The following is a 22,701-nucleotide window of genomic DNA, read 5'->3' on the forward strand; positions in this document are numbered from 1 at the left end:
CACTACAGACATATTGTCCGTTTGCATTCCCGGTAGGAAGAGAGTCCTGAAGAGCCTGCAACGCTAAGAGCATGGCCCTCATCTCCAAGACATTTATGTGGAGATAGTACTCGTGAGGTTGCCAGGTGCCTTGGACTGTTCTGCCCTGATAATGCTCCCCCCACCCGATCAGGGAGGCATCCGTGGTCACCGTAGCAACTGGAGGGGGGAGAACAAATGGTCTGCCATGGAGCACTGATGTGGAGACCATCCACCACGCAAGGTGCTTCTTGCATGCTTGTGTGATCATAATCATGTAAGACATGGGAAGCTGCTGGAAGGACCATTGGGTGAAAAGAAGCCACTGGAGAATCCTCATGTGAAAACGAGCTAGAGGGACAAGTATGATCGTGGCTGCCATGAGACCCAGAGTTTGAAGGACAAACCTGTTTTGAATTCTTTTGCATGCTAATAACATCTTCACATGCTGACGAATCACTAACACCCTGTCTGGTGGGAGGCTCGCTAACATGTCTTTGGTATTTAAATTTGCGCCTATAAAGGTGATAGATTGACAGGGCGACAATGCAGACTTTTCAAAATTTATTGTGATACCTAGCCTGGAGCAAGTGTCGATAGTGCAGTCTCTGGCACGCAGAAGGTGATGTCTGGTGGTAGCAGTGAGGGGCCAGTCGTCGAGATATGGAAACACCTGTAATCCTTGCTGTCTCAGGTGAGCGGTAACTACTGCCATACATTTGGTAAACACCCTGGGGCCTGTGGTGAGACCAAAGGGCAGAGCTCTGAACTGATAATGGCTGGCTCCCAGCCAGAAGCGAAGGAATCTTCTGGAGCGTCTGTCCATTTTGATGTGGTAGTACGCATCTGGAAGATCTATAGAGCACATCCAATTGTCCTGACCCAGGAAGGGCAAAATGGACTGTAGCGTGATCATCCAGAACTTCATTCTTTGTACAGACCTGTTCAGTCTGCTGAGATCCAGAATGGGTCTCCAGTCCCCTGTCTTTTTTGTTACCAAAAAGAACCTTGAGTAAATTCCGGATCCTTGTTGGTCTGCTGGGACTTGCTGGATGGCCCTTTTTCTTAGCAGTTTGGAGACTTCTTGAACTGCTTGGTCCCTTAGATTGGGTGGAACGTCTGGAAGGGACTTGCTTGATCTTAAGGGGGCGTGAACGAAGGGAATTCTGTAGCCTACGGATATGACGGACTGTACCCATTTGTCTTGTGTTATGTCTCGCCAGGCTCTTGGGTACAGCGATAATCTTCCCTGACTGCCTCCAGAGGTGGGCAGCCGGGCAACCCTTCAGGGATGCTGGAAGGGCTTCTCAGAGAAAGATTCTCTGCTGCCCTGATTTTGTGGACCCCCCTCTGCCACGAGGGCGGCGTCTGTTATTGTTCCCTCCTCTGCCCCTGGATTGGAACTCACCACGTGTGTCCGGCAAGGCTCCTTGGGATTTCCGGAACCACATCTTTCCACTCTTCTGACGCTTAGGATATGGTCTGGAAGGAGTGGAAAAATGGACTCCTACGGCAGAGAGAGTCTTGCCTTCCTGCTCACACCTGGTAAGGGTATCCTTCACCTGTGATCCAAAGAGAGAGGAACCATCAAAAGGGGTGTTGGTGAAAGTCGCTCTGAAAGGTTCCGCAAAGTTACATAGCCGCATCCAAGCATGCCTCCTTAGGGCCACGCCTGTGCTTGCTGCTCTACTCACACCATCGGCTGCATACGAAATGAGCCTCATGGAGGAGTTTACCACTGAATTAAGAGTCGCCAGCTGGGAGGCTGCCTTAGCCTGGGCCCCCTCAGCTGATGGATCTTGAAGGGTATCTCCAAGCTCTTTCAGGAGATCCCTCTGAAGATGGGTAAAGTGGCACAGGTAATTCAGGGACCGCATGGAAAAGGTTGCTGAAGAGAATATCTGCTTCCCATATCTGTCCATTGTCCTGGACTTCTTGTTAGGGGGGATGGACAGATGAAGAAGTTTCAGCCAACTCCTTCTTTGTGGCCGCCGCTACCACCATGGCATCAACGGGGACACCTTTGGTCAAAAACTGTTTTTCCTGTGGTGCAGTAATGAATTTGGCAGGTCTTCTAGGAGTTGGTTCCACTGTGTCTGGAGCTGTCCATGCCTTCCGAGCCACCACAGACATCAGTGGATCAAAAGGCGGAGACACCGAGGAGATGGAAGGTCGGGATCCAAACGTGTCCAGGAATACCGACTCATCCTCGGAAGGGCTTAGGGCAGTCCAGTTCCCCCTCTGCCTAAGCATCTCAAGGATGTCTGAGAAGGAGACATCTTTAGAGGGGGATCTTGGGGACCCTTCCAACTCCTCTAAGTTGGTATCCGATGTGATAGACTCGGGGGAGTCAACATGCTTCCTCTTGCATTTCCTCTTGCGAGGTGGTTCCTCTGAATGATCAGGGGAGACCTCAGAAAAGGATTTTAACAGCCTACTGACCACTCTTTCCAAGTCATGGTCCAAAAGTCTAGAGGACCGAGAAGAGTGGGATGAGCGATGACCTGGATCTTTTTCGACTCTCAGACGGCTCTGAGGAATGTGTCGGAGCCGACTGGGAGGGAGGAACATCGGTTCCAGTCGGAGCCGAGATGGATTGTATGGCTTCACCCAACGACGGCTCCGAACTGGGAGCCGAAGGTTTAGGTGGCCTGGAAGATTTCACGGGCTGAGCCTTTGCCGGTGAATCTTGAGGTTTAAGCAAACCCCTCAGAATCAATTTGTTTTTGCGCTCCTGCAGGACTCTTGGACTGAAAGCATGGCGAATCGAGCAAGAGTCCTGCAGGTGCACAGCACCCAGACAATAAACACAAGAAGTGTGACCATCTGTCAGAGAATCTTCTGACAGCATGAGTCACACTTCTTGAATCTGGATGGTTTAGGATCCTTGGACATCCTGGAAGAAAAACCAAGGACAAGAAACACACACAGAAGGTTAAGTACTAACCCTAAAAAAATTGCAGACTACAGTTACTACAACCAAAAAACTACAAGCAGTACTACAAACTATAGATAACTATCACTAAACACTAACAGTGATACTACGGAAATTATTATATATATATATATATATATATATATATATATATATATACTTTTTTTTTTCTAAGGAAGATAGAAAGAAAAGGTTATCCTTTAACTAAAACGGAAAATCTTTCTGAGGTAAGGAAAGGGAGAGAAGGGGGGAGGGGAAACTCTCTAACTTAAATGAGTTTCTTGGGGAGAAGTAATCGGAAATAGAGAAAACTAACTACAATACAACAGTCTAATCTAACGACTAATTCTACACTAAAACTGACAGTTTCGACAAGGAAAATACAATTATAGTAAAGTTTTATATGACCTGAGCCAGTAGAACAACCTCGCAGCAGAAGCGGCAAACAAGATCTGGGTATCTAGTGCCAGGCATCATGGGATATAGGGGGGCCTCGAGCCAGTAAGCAGCTCTCGAGCTTTTGAAGATGGCCGAGTCAGAGCCGGGGATCGGCTCCGAACTCAACCAGCAAGAATGAAGGCAAGATAGACAACTTAACATCAAATATTTGTTTATCCTTCCCTCCTAATCCCAGTGCTTGTCTCTTCAACCAAGACATGGCTCCTGCTTTCTACTTTAAAGTTCTTACAACAAAGCATGTTAAGAAAGCCCAAGAGCAAACATATATAGTAAAACCCCCAGACCAGTATATATCACACTGCATGTTCCTTAGGATGGTCTCTCTTATTACTACACCTCTTATCTACAGCTTTAACTTATCCTTAAACAACAAGGACCTTAACTTACAATTGGAAACATGTTACCATGACACACATACCAAAAACATCATCACTAAAGGCTGCATTAGACTTTAGAAACATAGCAATACTACTCTTTCTAAAATATTCCGAAGGCTGCTCTGTGATAAGATGATTAATCATATCACTGACCTCCTTAACAGCAGACAACATGGCTTCTCCTAGTTATATTACTGTAAAAGCTATCTAAACACATATTAATCGTATATGTAAAAAAAAAAAGCAACAACTTGCTGGTGCACTTTTTATTGATATTAAAAGGGTGTATGAATCAGTAAATCTCTTACCTTTCCCGATTTTCTCACCCTCAAATCTTCTCTCAGGATGATTTTCCATCACCTTTCCCTTTGATCCACATTACATCCATAATTTCTTTTTCAGAGTATGGTGTCAGGGTGGATTGGGTAGACACTGTTTGTACAGCTAAGAGTATATTAATTCATGCCTGTTAACATTATTGTACAACAACATTTTAAAGTTCATTTGCTGTATTCTAGTGAAGCGCATGTGGATGAAGAACATGTATGGATGGAGAAGCCACTGCTGCCCAAACATGAACTCTGTGCATTACTCAGTTCTGCATATCCGATTTTCAAGGAACATTCACTGCTCCTTTCCTCTAGGTGTCCAGAAGTGCAAACACATGAAGATGAACACTGATTTCCACTAAAACAGTAAACGTATTGTACAAATTTAGCTAAGAGTGACACCATCGATGTGAAGAATTAAGAACTTAGGAAACCTCTCCCTTCATTTTTTCTTGCATTCAAAAATGAAACGAAGTTGAAAGTACAGTTGTGTAAATAAATATACCATAACAGTACATGTCAGAATGATCACTGCTGTAGTAACCTTAGTTATATGCTTTATATCCTGCCAAGGAGAGAACAGCTGGCTAGGTTTCAAAGCTTCAGGTCACTTTCTATGCACCCAAGCGTGTAGTCAGCTCAAGCTGAGCTACTAAAAAGACGAATTTGGGTGCCAAGCCCTTCAGGTCTTTCATGCAATAATGGGGGGCGGGGCTTATCCCTGAAATAAAGTGCTAGGAACAACAACAAAAAATATGTGCACCCTGGCATAAACACACCAAAATAAACAAGGTGGGGGTAGAGGGAGCGAGCAGTTACTGAGCAATGAACATTGACATCTACTGTTAGGGTAAGTTTACCTACACAACTGTACTAATTTCATCACATTGATCAGTGCTGTATTATCCTTACTATATGGTTAGATTTGCCCTAGCTTACCAAATTTGGGATATGGAAGGAAAAGGATCCAAGAGCTCCTGAAGAATGGCCCTAGCAAATCCTGATCTAGACCTACAGAAGGAATCAGACTTGAAATGTTTTGTAAGCATATGTATACAGAACCAAGTTGCTGTTTCTAGAATGCTTATAGAATCCATCCCTTTCCAAAAACCCATAGATGAAGGCAAGGCATTGCCAGATTGGGCCTTGCTCTGACTGGAATAGTTTTGTTGTGGTGACTAACTAAAGATAGTAGCCTGAGACAACCATTTGGAAATAGGCTGTTTTGACACAAGTTGTCCCTTCATCTTACCTTCACAAGACATGAATAATCAATGCAAAGATTTGAAAGATGTATTTATGTCAAGATAGTACCCGAGTTGTCTGTGGATATCCATGGTATGGATTATCCTTTCTCCCTCATTTTTAGCTTAAACAAATAAAACAGGGAGATGAACAGTTTGGCTTAAAGTAAACTTGGATGCTACTTTAGGCATAATAGCAGGATTAGTTCTCAAAGAAACCCTGTCTCTATGAAAAGTGAGATAGGATTGATTCACCATAAGAACTTGCAACTCAGATACTGTTCTTGCAGAATGGATCTAAAACAGTATTCCATGTTAAGACCCTCAAGTCAGCCAGATTAGCTAGTACAAATGGAGCAATTGTTAGTTTCTCTAATACAAAATTAAAATCTCAGGGAAAGGCCACTGTTTTCTTAGAGGCTTCTTATGCAAAACCATTTTGACATGATAATGCAATGAAAGAGGAGGATCCATCAGCAGACAAGCTGAAATGGCCAATAAATGAACTTTGATGAAGGAGTAAGAAAGGCCATAGGATAGTAACTCACACAAATATTGTAAAACCAGGAACAACCAGCCCTGAATGGGTGCTGGTTAAGTTGTTGGCACCAACTAGAAAACATTTTCCATTTGCTAATATATGATTTTCTAGTACCAGGCATTCTTGCCTCCATTAGTACCTGCTGCACCTCCTCAGTAAACAGGTGTCTAAAGGGAATAAAGACCTTACCATCCAGGCAGCCAACTGCAGTTGATTGGGGTTGGGATGTGTCACATACCCTTGTTCTTATGTAAATAGATCCATTCTGTGAGGAAGCTTGTGGTAACTGCCACTGGCCATTTCCAAAAGAGGGAAGAACCACTGTGGCCTGAGTCAGAAGGGAGTCACCAAAATGATCTTGGGGGATTCCTTCTGAATATTCAGAAGTGCCCTTAACATCAGTGGAAAGGTTAGAAAAGCATATAGAAACATTACTGTCCAAGGGAAAAAAGGCATCTGACTTTCAGGCTTTCTTGCATAGAGCCCTGGAGCAGTATCTTGCCAGCTGACTGTTCAGAGTGGAGACAAATAGGTCTACAAGAGAAACTCCTGCCTGGTGGATCAAATCTTGGAAGAAAATACAGTTGTGTAAAATCTTACCATAACAGCAGATGTCCTTTCCTTCACTGTTGCAGTTTTCCTTACATCTGGGATTCCCTGCTTCAGGTAGCCCAATGTCCGGCCAGTGTACAAAAGCCTACTGTTGCTTTAAGGTATGCCGTACATCACACATATGCTCCTCATGTAGCATAGGGCATAAAGGTGATGTCTGGATGTAACATCCTCAGAACTGATAGCCCTAGTAGGAATGCCAGTCCAAGGAAAACCAAGAGGTAACCAGTACATCTAGGACTGAAATGGACCAGGGGGAGGAGAGAGGGAGTGAATACTGCAAAAGTGAAGGAAAGGACATCTACTGTTATGGTAAGATTTTACACAACTGTCCAATGTCCTTCCATTCACTGGCTGCATTATTCCTTACATCTAGGAGAGTGCCAAAGCTCAAGAAGAAACTTGGGAAGAGGAAGGACCAGCAGAGCCCTCTTGGAAGCCATGAAGGATGTCCCTAGCAAATCCAGCTCTAGCTCTGGAGATTCCATCCAACTTGTAGTGCTTGGTAAAGGTATGCACAGAGATCCAGGTAGCTACTTCAAGAATAGAGTTAGTATCCAACCCCTTTAAAAAAAGCACCAGAAGAAGCTATAGCTCTAGCAACATTAGCCTTTACAGAAGAAGGAAGGCTCTTACCATGAAAAGTACAACAAAAAGAAATAGCCTTTAAGATCCAGGAAAAATAGTTTGCGTGGAAAAAGTTAAACCTAGGAACCTAGGATGAAAAGAAACAAACAACTGATCAGATTTTCTAATAGACTTAGTCTTATTCAAATACAATCTGAGTTGTCTATGCATATCCAAATTATGCAACACCCTCTCACTAGCAGATTGTGGAGAGGAGAAAAAAGTAGGCAAATTAATACACTGATAAAGTGACAACTCATTAACCACCTTGGGCATAAAAGAAGGATTAGTAAACAAGGACACACTGTCCATATGAAACATCAAAAAGGAGGGCAAACCATGAGGGTTTGAAGCTCAGAAATCTTTCTGGCAGAAGTAAGGGCCAACAAAAGAACAGTTTCCCAAGAGCAATGTTGCAAAGAAGATGAAGCAGCAGGCTCAAAAGGAGCCTGAGTCAACTTCTCCAAAACAAAATTAAGATCACAGGGAGGAGGAACAGGCTTCCTGGAAGGCCTAATATGAAATATGTCTTTAAGAAATTGTATAGCTTAAAATCTAGAAGCTAAAAGAGGCGATAAAAGGCAGACAAGCAGAGATAGCTGATAAGTGGGCCTTAACCAAAAAACAGACCAAACTAGCATTGATCAATTCACACAAATAAGAAAGAACCAAAGGAACATCCACAGTAAGTGGATTCAGGTTATGGGAGAAACACCAAACAGAAAACCTCTTCCATTTGGATAAGTAGGATTTCCTAGTATTGGGTTTCCTGGCCTCCTGCAGGACCCTGAGCACACCCTCAGAAAAAAAGGTGTCTATGGAATCAAAATTCTATCACCCAGTGTCAGTTGAAGAGTGAACAGGTGGGGCTGGATGATAGATTCCTTGTCTTGTGTGAGTAAGTCCACCCTGTGAGGTAACTTGTGATGACTACCCTTGGTTAAATACAGAAGAAGAGGGGACCAATGCTGTCTTGGCCAAAAGAAAGTCACCAACAAGATTTTGGAAGTGTCCTGTGGAATTTTGCACAGGACTTTTGGAATGAGAGGAAGGGGAGGGAATGCATAAAGAAATAGCCCCTTCTAAGAAAAAGACAGGGCATCCACTATCTACACCAAAGGATGTGGGGCTCTGGCACAAAAAAGAAGGGGAAGCTGTCAGTTCAGAGGGAAGGCAATTAGATCTGCTTGATGAGTATCCCACTGGTGGACAATTTCCAGAAACACATCCCTGTGAAGCATCCATTCAAGGATTAAGTTAAGGATCTGCTCAGAATGTCTGCCATAATGTTTTCAACTGAAGGAATGTAAACTGCCTGAAGAGTCACTTGATACAGGACAGCACAATCCCATACCAGGACTGCCAACCGGCAAAGAAGGCAAAATCTTGTTCCTCCCTGTTTATTTATATACCACATCACTGTGGTATTGTCTGGGAATACCTTGAGAGGCCCGGGAGATAAAAGAGGATGAAAGGCCTGAAGAGCCAGCATAAGAGCTCTCATCTATTTGACATTAATGTGCTCCTTCTGTTGAAGAGGCAACCACACCCCCTGTCCCTTTAAGGAGCCAAAAGGTGCTCCCCATCCAACATCTGAAGCATCTGTAAACAATCCCTGAGAGGGAAGGGGGGGTGAAAAGGGAGCCTTGATTTAGAGACAACGTCTGGATCCATCAGTGACGTTCCTTCTTGAGACAAGGAAGGACAGGAACTACAAAGTCTAGAGGATGTGCACGCTGAAGCTAAACTGACTTCAGGAACCACTGAAACTTTCTCATGTGGAGTTTGGCCAGAGGGAGTATAGTGATGGTGGATGCCATGAAACTCAGAGCTCTCAGAAACTCCCTGGCTATAATAGAGGCCAGAGAAGAAGAGTTTGAAAGAAAGAAATGAGAGTTAAGGCCTTGGGAGGAGGTAGGGATGTCAGCATAGGCACCATCTGAATCCTGCATCCCAGAAAAACATTGTTCTAAGAAGGAGTCAGAGAAGACTTTTGAAGTTTATTGTGAACTCCAGGCTAAATATTTTGCAACAGGATCTCTGGAAAGGAGGCCTGAATCAGCAGATTGTCCACGTAAGGAAATACTTGGATCCTCTGAAGACTGCAAAAAGCAACCACAGGAGCAAGGCATTTGATGAATACCCTTGGGGCAGCACAAACGCCAAAGGGCAAAGCAGAGAACTAAAAATGTCAGGAAGCAATAGTGAAACACAAAAACTTCCTAAAACGGGGAAGAATCGGACTATGAAGATAAGTATCCTTGAGATCCAGAGACACCATATAAGCCAAAGGAAGCAGAAGAGGAAATAGAGTCGGAAGGAACAATATTTGAAAAGTGGACATCTTCAGAAAAGAGTTAAGGTGAGAGAGGTATAGAATAGGTCTACAAGTACCCTCTTTTCTGGGTACTAGAAACATCCTGGAGTAACCCCCTCCTTATACATACAACCAAGGATACAAAGAATAAAAAACACCAAAAGGCTGCTGCTCCAAATTTAATACACTTCAAAGAAAAACACACATAAAACTCTAGCACCTCAGCTGTATAGCCTTCAAGGCGTATAATCCTACAAACATAAACAACTATATATACAATCCCAAAATACTGAAATATCAAAATTCAGTATCTTGAGACTGTAAAGCTTAACACTGAGAAAACCGAAACCCCAAAAGTGCGAAATTCAAAATTGTGACTACCCACATACACACTCCACACACAAACAAGCACACATACACCTTCCTCTCTACACTACAAACCAATAAAATACACACAAACACAACAAAACAAACACACGCATGGACCCTACATATAAGCAGGGGGACAAGCCCCCCACACCCCCTCTATTTATATATACTAACTCTGAGGTCGCACTAAAAACACAAGCACACAAAAAACACCACTACACACTCTACACTCCCATTGCACAAACACACATCACATACGTACAAATACCACCACTCTCAACACTTACACACTCACAATCTTACCTACCTATTCTAACCCATACCTCAAAGCTACAAACACACTCACACACACTAAAATCCCTAGCCAAAACCCCTAATAAAACATCACTTACCTGAATCTCCAGCTACATCCACATACCACACCACACATCATGAACACAGGGAATCCCACGGCACGTACGCACATCCACAACTGCGGATTCGACATTCCTGCATTTGGGATTCTGCACTTTCGCGCAAGTGCATTTTTGACACTTCGGTCTCAAGATTCTGAAGTGAAACTCTATATATATACATACACACACACACACACACACACACGCCTCCAATTACATTGAGTGTTAAGACCCCAAGGAATTAAAGTGCCATACTTTAAATAAAATAAAAATAGATTCTTTATATAGCTGCTTATTTTTAAGTACTGCATCATCACAATATTTTAAATATATATTTAAGTATACTTGTTCCAGAATCCTAGGTTGCAAAACAGAAGGATCACCTCCAGCACATAACCTAAAATGCAAAGAAACTGGACTGTCACAATTAAATTTTTAATATCTCTTACATGTTCCTGCAGTCTAAGTTTAAATGCTTTCTTAGTTTCCCCTACATAAAATAAGTCACATGGACACTTAAGTATGCATATCACTCCTTCTATATTGCAGGTATATCTATCAGTAGGTACAAACCTAACACCATTGACCTTAACAAAAAACATTTTTGAACATATATACAACTCAAACAGCCCTCACAAGAGAAGGTACCTAATGTAGCAAGAGTCCTATAAGAGTACTTATTCGGTGCCTGAAACTTACTGTGCATTAACATATCTTTTAAATTCCTGCCTCTTTTATAAGATATATAAGGAAAAGGACATAAAATAGTAGAAAAATCACAATGCTGTAACAAAAAATTCCAATATTTGACCAGTTCTATCAGTTTCTTACTAAATACTGTGTAAGTGGGAATAAAATAAATTTTCTGTCTATTAAGGGAAGTTATATTACAATTTCTATTTGTCCTATTTTTCTCATGGCCATAAACTGCTAATCTAGTGGCCACATTAATGACAGTTTCCTCCTTAACTTAAAAGTAAGGCATTCTCTATAATGGACTTGTCATACTTCTTAGAAAGAAACATTTGGGCAGTAAACCTAATTTCTTTCATAAAATCTAGTTCAATATTACATAATCTTCAAATCCGTAGAAATTCACCATAAGGTAATGACGATAGTAGGTGGGGGTGGGGGTGGGGGGGGGGTGACAGCTCATGCCATGCAAAAATTGCCCACCATCTTTAAATTTTCTATGTATGGAAGTTAAAACTTCACTATTGTCATACCCTTTTAGTTTTACATCCAAATATACAATATTATTCCCCCACTGTGGTTCATCAAAAGACAGTGAAAATCAGAAGAAACCCGCAAGTACGGCAGGTGCAAAAGCTCCAAAACAGCCAATGGCAAAGTCAAAAACAAGCCAGCACTGCATGTGGTAAAAAAGCATCAACTTAATGTGTAAAAATACGCATAAACAAAAAACCTAATAGCACATAACAACAAACTCCTAGGTGTAGGGAAACACCCCAAAAACACCTGAACCAAACCGGTTTCGGCCAAATTGCCTTCTTCAGTGAAGTGCTATGAATGCTGAGTTCAGAAGACCAACTTATAAAGCCATAAAGCCAGCCCACAAAAATATCCCATTGGATAATACTTCATACATTAATAATGTGCATTCAAGCCTGGGAAGAACAAACCCCTCAATTTAATTATCCATTTCCTCTCTTTAATGTTTAGTATGGAGTGCCAACTTGATTTGCCCCTACATTCACTCATAATACAATCTATAGTCGTGAACCTAAAAGTTGCATGTGTATGCCTTAAAGTATGTTTATAAAGTGCATTAGACTGCCTTTTGTTTCTGATTTCGCTAATGTGCTCACTTATTCTAAATTTCAAAGGACGTGACGTCTGCCCTATACAAAAGGCAGAACATGAACAGGTGGCCAAATAAATCACCCAAGAGGTACTACAATTGGCAAAAAAGTTAATATTATACACATTAGGAGTATTTTGGCTGGTGAATTCAGTAGTTTTAAAGACCCTATGACAATGTGAGCAATGCCCACATGACATGCAGCCCCTCAATATGTCACCTGTAAGTGTCCTTTGAACATACAAATCCCTATTATGGCCAGTTCCCTTTGTAATGAGAAAAATATGAGCCTAAAGTGTGCCCCCCCCCCAAAACGAAAAAGAGCATCTATCTCCCAAACAACTTGCAAGTCTCTCATCCCCCATCAAGATATTCCAATGTCTATTGATAGTCCGCATAAAGGCAATGGTATTTCTGCCAAAAGTTGTCACAAATCTAATTAAGAAATTATTCTCTGAAGATCTCCTCTGATATTCTAATAGATTGGGTCTATCCTGACCCGTGGCCCAATTGCATGCCCCCATAATGTTACCAGCTGGATAGCCCCTATCCTGAAAATGAGAAATAAGATCCTATTTATGTTGATAAGTCTGGGTATCAGAGCAGATTCTTTGGACATGGAGAAATTGAGATTCAGGAATATTGCGGATCACATGTTGTGGATGAAAACTACTAGCATGAAGGAGTGAATTGTATTGGGGAAATTTCCTATAGATTTGAGTGTCTAGAGTGTTGTCTAACTTCCGACTAACCAGGACATCCAAAATGGTAATCTGAGTTTTACTGAAACTAACTTTAAACTCAATACCCCATTTGTTTTCATTGAGATAGGTCACAAACTCCTCCAGGTAAATGGCATCCGATTTCCACACAAGCCAACAATCGTCGAGGTAACGCCTCCAGATATCTATTTCATCAATATACAAATTGCGGCTGGAGTTGTAAATTAATTCCTCTTCTAAATAGGCCATGAAGAGATATGCATATATGGGTGCAAAATAAGCACCCATAGCTGTTCCCTGTATCTGCAAAAAACATTAGTCCTGGAAGTGGAAAAAATTCTTAGTCAACACATGTTCTGCTAAACTAACTAAGGTGTTAAAACCAGGTCTGTATAATTCCGATACATCCAGCCAATGTTGCAGGGCCATCAAACCAGCCCAGTGTGGGACGCTGGTATAAAGGGACGTAACATCCAGGGTACACAAAAGCCAATCAGCTTCCAAATGAGAATCAGATATAATCCTCAAAAATTGTGTCGTGTCCTGGCTGCGTGACCTGACAAGGGCCAATAGTAATTTCAAATAATAAGTCAGATATTCTGAAAGGGGTTCGGTAAGGGAACCATTACTTGACACTGTAGGTCTACCTGGTGGATAAACAGGGTCCTTGTGTATCTTTGGTAAAAGGTAAAGATATTGTTTTTTAGGTGCCTGAACTAAGTTGTGTAAAATCCAAATTGGTAATGATATCCTCTTCCTTGGCTTCCCTTAAAAAAGCATCAGTGGCCAATTTGAACCCCTTAGTAAGATCCAAGGGCATCCATGCATAGTACCTACCATCCTTAAGTTGTTTATAGGCCTCATCCTGGTAGGTGGCCCAATCTTGAGCCACAACCGCCCCTTCTTTGTCTGCTTGTAAAATCACAATATTGCTATTGTTCTTAAGTTTATCAATACACTGCATCTTGTTGCGGGTTATATTATTGGAAAAGGAAAAATGATTGTAGTTATTAAAATGGAGATCTTTTAGAACATTATTTAAAAAAATGGAAACAGTAGGTGACATAGGAGGCATGAAAGTAGATCTTTGAAATTTAAAGCCCAAAGATGTATTGGGCACACTGTCTTCAAAAAAAATAATCTGAGATTCAACAATCTACAAAACTCCATAACATCTTTAGCAAAAGAATATTCAGGGTCGAAAAAACCTGGCACAAAACTTAAACCGTTATTCAAAACCTTTATGTCTGTTTCAGATAGGACCACTGAAGATATATTATGTACATTCATACAAGGAACTACTGTTGCTTCATCAACCTGAGTAGTCCCTCCAGACTGCTTACGGGATTTGTGTTTCCTTCCCCCTCTGTGAGTCCTGACTCTAAAGGGTGTCCCAGATTACTTCTTTTTGGATCAGGTAGCTCAACTTTGTGGTATGCATCCACATCTGTATTGGAGGAGGATTCTTTGCCAGAAGTATAACTCGGGGTATATCAATTCCTTTTCAGAATAGGTTTAGGCCTTTTTCTCTTGGACATGGGGGGTTTCCAATCAAAGAGGTTAAACTTAACATTCTTGGAGTATTCAAAGGGTTTACCCCTTTCATAATCACCAAGGTCCCTATTAAATTTCATAATTTTCTTGTCTTTTAGGGTCTGCTCCAGGCCCAGAAGATCATTACTTAACTGATTCAAACAAGATTTATAGCAAGATAGTGACTCAAAAACCGATAACTTTGAACAAAGGGACTCCACTGTCTGTGCATCTTGTTGGACTGTACATTCATAGTATGCTGCTAACGCATTAACGAAGCCCATAGAGGCCTGTTGTACTTGTGCACATTGTTCAGCTAATAAATCATCCACATTGTGAACTAATGGTTGTAATTTGACCTTCAGTCCCCTAGGGGTAATCTGCTTATGTTGATAAGCCTTGAAAAGTCTCAAGTGTCAAACGTTAGTTCTAAGATGTTTCATACATTTAGTAAGTTTAAGAAATGGCCCATTGCATTGACTGACTGGATCATCCTCTATAGGACTCGAGCCCATATGAACATTACCTGGGCCTAATCCAAATACCAACAAATTGTCCCTATCCAATGATAAACCCTTAATAAGGGAGGCCAAATCCATAATTAATGATAACAAAAAAATAAAAATTATCAACAAATAACGGTTGTCTGTCCCAAAGTTATATATGGAGAAAAAAATCTATATGTATATAATGTAAAGTCCACTTCTGTCAGCTACCAAAGTTTGGATAAATTATGCAGTACACCACCTTAATATCGAAATTGTATCAATAAATTAAATACACAATTAAACTGGTATTGTACTAACTAAATTCCACAACTCAGGCTCACATCTACTCAAGCTAATAGTCTTCAAAAAGCAAAAACATTGTATGCTAAGAATGCCTGACCAGCAAACCTATATTGTAGAACAAGGGCCACATCAACAAATAAAAGTATAATACCTGGTAAGCATTATACCCATATAATGGTATCCAAATGTCACTGACCACTAAAGTGTATATTGATAAATATCTGTTGTATCTTGTGGTATCTGTTAGCCATTGTAGTTTGGATTTATTTTATGTAGGTGGATACCCTTGGAGTTTTTTTCCACACCCAGAGACATGGTACTTTAGGCTAATTTGTTTTTTGCTTATTTATGACAATACAGCTATAATATATGTTGGATGGGACCACAACTACTTATATTAGTTCCAGACATTATTTGGTGTTCAATTGCTTGGTGGGTTTTTGGATGATTTGATACATAGCATTGTGTACATGAGCAATAGACTTACATGTTGCTTTGGTTTGTACCACAAGGGCTATTATGATATCAGAACCTGAAGTGGTTTGGTTTGTTATTTATATTGAGCATTTATACTGATGTGGCTGATATGTACTATTTATATTAAGGTGGCTGATACGTAGCATTGTGGTTGTGTTACAGGTTGGTTATACTGTACACAAGAGCTATTTATTGTATCAATATACACTTTAGTGGTCAGTGGCATTTGGACACTATTATATGGGTATAATGCTTACCAGGTATTATACTTTTATTTGTTGATGTGGCCCTTGTTCTGCAATATAGGTTTTCTGGTCAGGCACTCTTAGCATACAATGTTTTTTGCTTTTTTAAGACTATTAGCTTGAGTAGATGTGACCCTGGGTTATGGAATTTAGTTAGTGTAATGCCAGTTTAACTGTGTATTTAATTTACTGATACAATTTGGGTATCAAGGTGGTGTACTGCATAATTTATCCAAACTTTGGTGGCTGACAGAAGTGGCCTTTACATTATATAGATACAGATTTTTTCTCCATATATAACTTTGGGACAGACAACCGTTATTTGTTGATAATTTTTATTTTTTGGTTTTCATTAATTATGGATTTGGCCTCCCTTATTAAGGGTTTATCATTGGATAGGGACAATTTGGAGGTGTTTGGATTAGGCCCAGGTAATGTTCATATGGGCTCGAGTTCTATAGAGGATGATCCAGTCAGTCAATGCAATGGGCCATTTCTTAAACTTACTAAATGTATGAAACATCTTAGAACTAACGTTTGGCACTTGAGACTTTTCAAGGCTTATCAACATAAGCAGATTACCCCTAGGGGACTGAAGGTCAAATTACAACCATTAGTTCACAATGTGGATGATTTATTAGCTGAACAATGTGCACAAGTACAACAGGCCTCTATGGGCTTCATTAATGCGTTAGCAGCATACTATGAATGTACAGTCCAACAAGATGCACAGACAGTGGAGTCCCTTTGTTCAAAATTATCAGTTTTTGAGTCACTATCTTGCTATAAATCTTGTTTGAATCAGTTAAATAATGATCTTCTGGGCCTGGAACAGACCCTAAAAGACAAGAAAATGAAGAAGTTTAATAGAGACCTTGGTGATTATGAAAGGAGTAAATCCTTTGAATACCCCAAGAATGTTAAGTTTAACCTCTATGACTGGAAACCCCCCATGTCCAAGAGAAAAAGACATAAACCTATTCTGAAAATGAATAGAGATACCCAGAGTTATACTTCTGGCGAAGAATCCTCCTCCAATACAGATGTGGATGCATTCCACACAGTTGAGCTACCTGATCCAAAAAGAAGTAATCTGGGACACCCAATTGGGTCAGGACTCACAGGGGGGGAGGAAACACAAATCCTGTAAGCAGTCTGGAGGGACTACTCAGGTTGATGAAGCAACAATAGTTCCTTGTATGACTGTACATAATATATCTTCAGTGGTCCTATCTGAAACAGAAATAAAGGTTTTGAATAAAGGTTTAAGTTTTGTGCCAGGTTTTTTCATCCCTGAATATTCTTTTGCTAAAGATGTTATGGATTTTTGTAGATTGTTGAATCTCAGATTATTTTTTGAAGACAGTGCGCCCAATACATCTGTGGGCTTTAAATTTCAAAGATCTACTTTCATGCCTCCTATGTAACCTACTGTTTCCATTTTTTTACATAATGTTCTAAAAGATCTCCATTTTAATAACTACAATCATTTTACCTTTTCCAATAATATAACCCGCAATGAGATGCAGTGTATTGATAAACTTAAGAACAACAGCAATATTGTGATTTCACAGGCAGACAAAGGAAGGGCGGTTGTGGTTCAAGATTGGGCCACCTACCAGGATGAGGCCTATAAACAACTTAAGGATGGTAGGTACTATAAATGGATGCCCTTGGATCCTACTAAGGTTTTCAAATTGGCCATTGATGCTTTTTTAAGGAAGCCAAGGAAGAGGGTATCATTACCAATTCGGACTTTATACAACTTACAGTTCAGGCACCTAAAAAACAATATCTTTACCTTTTACCAAAGATACACAAGGACCCTGTTTGCTCACCAGGTAGACCTATAGTGTCAGGTAATGTTTCTCTTATCGGACCCCTTTCAGAAAATCTGACTTATTATTTGAAACCACTATTGGCCCTTGTCAGGTCACGCATCCAGGACATGACACAATTTTTGAGGATTATATCTGATTCTCAGTTGGAAGCTGACTGACTTTATTGTACCCTGGATGTTACGTCCCTTTATACCAACATCCCACACTGGGCTAGTTTGATGGTCCTGCAACATTGGTTGGATGTATAGGAATTTAGGAATTATATAGACCTGGGTTTAATACCTTCTTAGTTAATTTAGCAGAATGTTTTCCACTTCCAGGACCAATGTTTTTTGCAGATACAGGGAACAGCTATGGGTGCTTCTTTTGCACCCATACATGCAGATCTCTTCATGGCCTATTTAGAAGAGGAATTAATTTACAACTCCAGCCAGAATCTGTATATTGATGAAATAGATATCTGGAGGCGTTACCTCGACAATTGTTGGCTTGTGTGGAAATCGGATGCCATTTACCTGGAGGAGTTTGTGACCTATCTTAACGAAAACAAATGGGGTATTGAGTTTAAAGTTAGTTTCAGTAAAACTCAGATTACCTTTTTGGATGTCCTGGTTAGTCGGAAGTCAGACAGCACTCTAGACACTCAAATCTATAGGAAATTTCCCCAATACAATTCACTCCTTCATGCTAGTAGTTTTCATCCACAACATGTGATCTGCAATATTCCTAAATCTCAATACCTCCTTGACTGAAAAATCTGCTCTGATACCCAGATTTATCATCAACATAAATAGGATCTTTTTTCTCGTTTTCAGGATAGGGGCTATCCAACTGATAAAATTATGGGGGCATGCATTTGGGCCACGGGTCAGGATAGACCCAATCTATTAGAATATCAGAAGAGATCTTCAGAGAATAATTCCTTAATTAGATTTGTGACAACTTTTGGCAGGAATACCAATGCCTTTATGCAGACTATCAATAGACATTGGAATATATTGATGGAGGTTAAGAGATTTGCAAGTTGTTTGGGAGATAGATGCTCTTTTTCATTTTGGAGGGGCCACACTTTAGGCTCATATTTTTCTCATTACAAAGGAACTGGCCATAATAGGGATTTGTATGTTCAAAGGATGCTTACAGGTGACATATTGAAGGGCTGCATGCCATGTGGGCATTGCTCACATTGTTATAGGGTCTTTAAAACTACTGAATTCACCAGCCAAAATACTCCTAATGTGTATAATATTAACTTTTTTGCCAATTGTAGTACATCTTGGGTGATTTATTTGGCTACCTGTTCATGTTCTGCCTTTTATATTGGGCAGACGTCACGTCCTTTGAAATTTAGAATAAGTGAGCACATTAGCGAAATCAGAAACAAAAGGCAGTCTAATGCACTTTATAAACATACTTTAAGACATACACATGCAACTTTAAGGTCCACGACTATAGATTGTATTATGGGTGAATGTAGGGACAAATCAAGTTGGCACTCCATACCAAACATTAAAGAGAGGAAATGGATAATTAAATTGGGGGGGTTGTTCTTCCCAGGCTTGAATGAACATTATTAATGTATGAAGTATTATCCAATGGGATATTTTTGTGGGCTGGCTTTATGGCTTTATAAGTGGGTCTTCTGAACTCAGCATTCATAGCACTTCACTGAAGAAGGCAATTTGGCCGAAACCGGTTTGGTTCAGGTGTTTTTGGGGTGTTTCCCTACACCTAGGAGTTTGTCGTTATGTGCTATTAGGTTTTTTGTTTATGTGTATTTTTACACATTGAATTGGTGCTTTTTTACCACACATGGTGCTGGCTTCTTTTTTGACTTCATCAAAAGACAGACCAAATTTGTTTTCCCCTAGACCTCTAACAACATCAGAGATCTGGTTTTCTCTTGAACAGTAACCTGAGTCAAAAGTTCTGAAAGTACCTTTGTGAAAAAGGGAAGTTGTTCCCAAGGTGCCTGAGACTCATAAAAGGGGGACAGGATTTCCACACCATGAAATACCCCAGGCGAATAATGAACAGAACCCAAGAATCCTCAGTAATCTGAAGTCAAACAGGAAGAGAGAGAGAAAGGCGAAGAGAAAAAGAAATGTAGTTGGGAAGAGGCAGACTGTCAGACAGCACCTGATTTATCTGGAAAGGAAGACTTCTGAGTTTCTGAAGTCTGAGTAGCCTTAGCAGGAGAAGCCCACTTGCCACCCTTTTTGCCATTAAGAGAAGGGTGAGATTGCCTGTAAACAAAGGCAGGCTTATTGGGGTAGTTGCTCTAAAATTTAGGAACAGGAGAGACAAACACGTTTGAGTTCCTGTAAGGCCTTCCCTTTATCCTGAAGGAACTTAAATAAACCAGCAGCAACTTCCCCAAACAAATGTTTATTATCAAGGGGGCAGCCATCAACTTAGCCTTGATATCATCAGGCAATAGCTGAAGTCGAAGCCAAGAATACCTTCTCATCACAGGCCTAAAAGCAGCAGCCCTAGAGGAAACATCTGCTGCATCATAACTACACCTGATGGAATGACAAGCTACCTGGGAGGAAATCCATAACAGGGAAAGAGCAGAAGTTTTACCCTTAGAGTTCAGGAGATGAGAAATAACCTGACAAGCCTGGAATAGGAGAGCCAATGTGTACCTGGATGTATGGGACCTTTCCATGGTCCTGCTGTCTTTAGCAGAAAGCAGTAACTTGGGCATAGGATACAATTGAGAGGGCTTGTCAGAGGCTACAGACACCACAGAGAGGGGTCAGCAGCATGACACTTGTACAAAAAGTTACAGTCCTCGGTCACCCTATAAAACCTATCAGGCTTCTTGGGAGCAGGGCAGAGAATCAATACCTTTAGAGGCATTTAAAAATGCATCCAGTAAAGCAGCCAAAAGAGGAGGAACAGCAGAAAGTTTTAGAGATTCCATGTGCAGCAACTTATAGTACCTCTTATGGATTTCAGAGACCTTAACACAATCCCACTTAAAAAAAATCCATCATCCTGGAGATTGTGTCCCGAAAAGAAATTTCTTTGAAGGGAGTATCAGGACTGTTAGATTCGCCTTCATCAGACCCACAGTCCAAAGGGGAAGGAATCTGGGAAGAGTAAGCAAGGGACTCCTCATTAGAATCCAAATCCTACTCAGAGGAATCCTTTTAAGGGGACTAGAGGATCAAGTGGGAGCTGGAACAGAGGCCCCCCTGAGTAGGTTCTAATGCCATTAAAGCATTAAACAAACCCTGAGCGAAGGCCTGCCACTCACTCTGTGGATCCTTAGGGGTAGGAGAAACATGTTTAGTTTTTGTTTCTTCTTTAATGGGACATCTGCCCTGTAAAACTTGCTGGGTTCCCCCTGAGCATCCAAAATGGACATCTGTAAGACTTCATTGGACGTGGTGAAAGCCGGATCTCCACCAGCCTCCAACCCAGTCATGGCAGAGGAATCTGACAACAAAGCCAGATGAACCTCCAGGTTATCACTCACCTCGGGAGAAACATGTGGTGGAGGCTGGACAGTGGAAGATTCCAGTTTTGGTTTCTTAACCTTCTTCCCTAACAGCTGACCCTCAGTGTGGGAAGTTCTTTCCATAATATCCATGAGAAGATTAAGTTGCTGATTCTCCAGATACAATGCAAGGGAAGAAAGCCTACTACACAGAGTCTTCAGTATGAAAGCCGAACAGATAGAAAACGTCATATGATCGTAAGAGATCCTTAGGCAAAATATGTCTGTGGTGGTCTTTATGGGGAATCTGTCTCCTGCACTGCCATTTACCCTTCCTGGATGGCATGAACCTCCAGAAACAACCAAAAGCCAAGAAAAAAATGAAACTCCAATAGGGCACTTAACTGCATTGGCTCAGAAACCAGCAAACAGGACATAGGCATTCAGACCAATGATTAAGAGATGAGTTTGGACTGGCTGCAAAGATGTAGGCACTCAGCTAGATGATCAAGAGATGCGTTCGGACTGGTGACAAAGAAGGTCTGAGAATGGTAAGTCCGGATGTCACCTTTATGCCCTACACTACGGGGGAAGCATATGTGTGATGTCAAGCAACAGTAGGCTTTTGTATACTAGCCAGATGTCAGGCTACCTGAGGGAGGGGATCCCAGATGTAAGGAGTACTGCAACCAGTGAATGGAAGGACATCCCCTGATCTAGTTTCCATTCATGAAGGTCTGCCTTTGTACTGCTCAGCTTATCTAACACACAGTTTTGCTCTGATGGAATGTAGGATGCCTGTAGAGTGGGGCTGTGCTGTGAAGCTGTATGTGAAGCTAACATGGCTAGTATGCAAAGGGGGTGTGACCTGGTTCCCATTGCTTGTTGATGTACTACATAACTGCTGTAAACTCTGTAACAACTTGAAGAAGTCCTGGGGACCAAAGATGACTCAGAGAGTTGAGTGCCTTGATCAGGGTAAGCATATCTTTTTATTCATGTGCTTGTGTCTGTCCTTGGTGTCCCACTGCTCTGGAACAGGTACAGAGTAGTAGGAGACCCATATTTAGGAGTATTTGCTGTCCCCACAAAGTGTTTTCTCTTCTGACAAACCTCAGAACTGGGATTCACAAATGCAAAGGATGTTGGTGCTGGGAACAAAGAGACTTGCAGTACTATTATATCTTTCTCATGTGGAGTCTTGCCAGGGGTATCATAAGAATCATAGATGCCATGATACCCAATATCCTGATGTATTCCATCGCAGTAACTGACATCTGAGGAGAACATCTTAGAAATAGATCTAGATATAGATCTGCTTTTCTTGTGGAAGAAAATTTCTGAGGTGTCTAGCTGATAAAGATAAAAACAGCCAAAAGATCACCAAACTAATAAAAATAAAAATGTAATTGACTGGACTCAGTGCGAATAAAACACAGTTCATTTAATGACATAAAACACCATAAATAATTTATGGTGTCTAGCTGATACCAGAAAAACACAATCATGTATGAAGATGTCAAAAAAAGACTTTTGAATGTTGTCTTGCAATCCCATCTTGTGTAAGAGATGTCTCACCCAAGTGAGAGATTCCTGACA

Source organism: Protopterus annectens, chromosome 2.part0 (assembly GCF_019279795.1).
Source record: "Protopterus annectens isolate FY-2018-M chromosome 2.part0, PAN1.0, whole genome shotgun sequence".
Taxonomy (NCBI): Eukaryota; Metazoa; Chordata; order Ceratodontiformes; family Protopteridae; genus Protopterus; species Protopterus annectens.